Source organism: Mus caroli, chromosome 13, assembly GCF_900094665.2.
Source record: "Mus caroli chromosome 13, CAROLI_EIJ_v1.1, whole genome shotgun sequence".
NCBI classification, from domain to species: Eukaryota; Metazoa; Chordata; class Mammalia; order Rodentia; family Muridae; genus Mus; species Mus caroli.
The window spans coordinates 70200240-70204083 of record NC_034582.1 but is presented as its reverse complement, the minus strand read 5'-3'; positions in this window follow the sequence as shown (position 1 = coordinate 70204083).

Sequence of the window (3844 nt, the reverse complement as noted above, 5' to 3'; positions counted from 1 at the left end):
AGAGAGAGAGAGAGAGAGAGAGAGAGAGAGAGAGAGAGAGAGAGAGAGAGAGAGAGATTGGCCATGGCCAAGAGGAGGAAAGGGGGAAAGAGTGAGAGAGGAAGAGGAAAGGCTAGAGAGTAAGGGGTTAGAAAGAGAAAGAATGAGGAGAGAGAGCAAGGTGGGGCCAAGCAGCCCCTCTTATAGTGGGTTGTTATCTTGTTGTTGCTAGGTAACTGGGAGGAGTCTAGCCTAAAGATCAGAAGCTTGGGACATTGTCTATGTAACTAAAAGCCACCAGCTTCTCCTGTGGGGGCTGTGGGGATGGTAACTTTGACAGGAGACAGGGGTCCAGGAGACATGAGGGAATGTCTACCATTCCATGTAGGTGGAACTTACCACCACCAGGGTTCTACCTCAGCTCAGCTGGAGACCAGACTGTCTGTGCATGTCCCATTGCCCCACAGTAACTTAATCACAAAAGACCACACATGGTATGTACTCACTGATAAGTAGATATTAGGAAAAGAGCAAGGAATACCCACGATACAACTCACAGACCACATGAAGCTCAAGAGGAAGAAAGAAGAAAGTGTAGATGCTTCAGTCCTACTTAGAAGGGGGAACAAAATAATCAAGGGAAATAGAGGGTGGGATCATGAGGATCACATTAGCTGAAATACCCCACAAATAACCCACTAAAGGGAGGGAGAACCTGTTGAGACCATATCCAGAAGTTAGGCATCCCCCCGCACCCCATGGAGGGATGAGACCACCCACCCATCTCCAAATTTTTAATCCAGAATTACTCCTACCTAAAAGAAATACAGGGACAAAGAGTGGAACAGAGACTGAAGGAAAGGCTATCCAGAGACTGCCCCATCTGGGGATCCGTCCCAGATGCAGACATCAAACCCAGACACTATTACTGATATAAAGAAGCACTTGCTGACAGGAGATGGATACAGCTGTCTCCTAAGAGGCTCTGCCAGATCCTGACCAACACAATGTGGATACTTGCAGCCAACCATCCCACTGAGCACAGGGACCCCAATGGAGGAGATAGGGAAAGAGCTTAAGGAGCTGAAGGAACCTTATCTGGCATCAATGGGAGCGGAGGCCCTTGGTCCTGGGAAGGCTTGATGGCCCAGTGTAGACAAATGTTATTGAGGTGAGGCAGGAGTGGGTAGGTGGGTGGAGGAGCACCCTCATAGAAACAGGGTAAGGGGGGGATGGGATAGGAGGTTTTCAGAGGGGAAACAGGGAAAGGGGATAACATTTGAAATGTAAATAAACAAAATATCCGATTAAAAAATTTATTTTCTTCAGAGATTGATTCTGAATACAAGATGAACTTTTTCAGCTCTAAAAAGGAGGAATAGCAACCTTTAAGCAATGTCAAGGGGTCTGTGTGTTCCCTGTGTTGCTCTAGTTCTGGCTTATTTGTTCCTGTGTCTACTGTTTGCCCTGAGAAATCAAACTGAGAGTTTTTAACACCAACAGTAATTATTTCCATTTTACTAGTGACTCGGTGGGTCTGAAATTGTACATATACTTTTATTTTAAAAATATCTCACTTTGTACACTTTTTTCAACATTTCTATTCTTAGTTTTCAAATATTCTTTGTTTCACTTTAGCAGTTTATTTCTTTGCCATTTTCATGTAGTTGAAAGCAAATAAGAAAAGCAAGCAGAAAAAGCTCACTGAGATGTTTCAGACATCACTTCTATAGACATGCTTCCCAAGCAGACATGCATATGAGGGCAAAGAGCTATTTGGCTCCCTGCTCACATTCCCCAAATTGAACTTGGTGTGACCTCCAAAAACACTCTACTATGTCTGTGATGGCTCTGATCTTAAGAGAAGTCATTGACCTCAAAACTTCTCATTTGCTTCTCATGGCCTGATAGTGTCTCTTGTAGTCTATGAACAAATATTCTTGTGTAAATCCTATTATTTCTCTTGATTAACAAAATAAAACTGCATTTTGATTTTTGTATTAAAGGACTAATTTGTAAACTTAAGTATATATCACTCACTGTGTAATCATGCTTGATTTTTTTAATCTTTTAGAAATAATGGAATGAAACACATGTGTGTTTGCCACATGTTCACAAGTACCCACAGAAATACAAGGTGGCGTCAGATGCCCTGAGTTAGGGCTATGACAGTTCTGGGTCTTCTGGAAGAGCAGTAAGTACTCTTAGTTGCTGAGCCATCATTCCAGCCCAGATTTTTTTTTCTGCACCTAGAGCCTCAGGAAGCCTGACCTTTGAGAGAAGCTGGTCACAGATGATTACAGTATAGAATTCCTGAACAGAACTCACCCTTCTTGCTCAGCTGACCCTAAGTTACTTGTAAGTCTCAAAGTACAGCAAGCTTTCTTGGCTTCTGTTTTGCTCTTCCTACCTTAGATAGCCTTCCCTGTCTTGATGATTCCTCCCTCAAGTATGAGTCAGCTAGTCACTACCTTCCCTGTGTAGCTTTCCTTGATTAATTCCTAAATGCAGGTAGTTATTCACCTAGTGTGTGCAGATGCATTATGTATTGGCACAGTGGTCACATGATCCTTAAGGGAAATTCTGCGAAGGACTGAGAGTGGGGCCACAGAGAAATCCACCCAGAAGAGGTAGTTACTGACTCAAATATGGTGACCAGTAGTGGACCATGAGAAGGAAGGAGGGGCAACTAGAACAGGAACAACAATGTTACAAGGGCATCAGAATGAAGGCTCATAAAAAGGATATATTGTATGTAAGGGTGATGGGCTTGGTTTTTTTGTTGTTGTCATCTTATTTGTTTTTCTTTTCTTTTAAAATTTTATAAGTTTTATTATTAGGAAAGAATAACCTTGCAAATAAAATCATAACATACCAAAATTAACCATATCCAAAGTTCACACAACTCAATGAATTTTTATGCAGTTAGAATTTGCATTTGGAACAAGTTGAGGTGCTTCACATTTTATTTTACACTTTCAGCATTAAATATATTTTATGTACTTATCCATCACCAAAAACAAAAATTCTATGGCAGAATTAGCACAGGAAAACAATTAACTTTATATCCTTTTTCATAACTCATGCCCATTGGCTGCTTTCAGTTCTTCCTCATCCCCTTTGGTTTAGCCTTTCTTCTTCTCTTCTCTAGATGTTATATTTCACCCATATGTTCATTTGTTTATATTTATGAATATTTTATTGGTTAGATTCCACAGATGAGAGAGAACATGCAGTTTATTTATTTCTGAAGTTGTACAACCTCACTTAACATTACACACTCTAAGATTACCCATAGTCTTGCAAAATTTTTAGCATCATTTTTTTTTGAACTGAGAAGAATTCCATTTCCTATATAGGTTTTACACATCAAGGTAATGAAAAAACTTTATTTTTCTTTTTTTTATTAGACATTTTCTTCATTTACATTATAAATGCTATCCCCAAGACCCCCTATAGCCTCCCCCCAGCCTGCTCCCCAACCTGATGTTAAGAGAAATTAAAGAAAAGTAATTGTTGCTATCTATTATTTTTGTTGCTAAAGTTGGGATTCTGTTCTTGCGGCTATTTTCTTTCAGGTTTGTTGAAGGATTACTTTCTTGCTTCTTCTACAGTATAGTTTCCTCCTTGTGTTGATGTTTTCCTGTTGTTATCCTTTGAAGGACTGGATTCATGGAAAGATATTCTGTGAATTTGGTTTGTCATGGAATACTTTGGTTTCTCCATCTATGGTAATTGAGAGTTTTGCTGGGTATAGTAGCCTGGGCCGGCATTTGTGTTCTTTTAGTGTCTGTATAACATCTGTCTAGGATCTTCTGGCTTTCATATTCTCTGGTGAGAAGTCTGGTGTAATTCTAATAGGTCT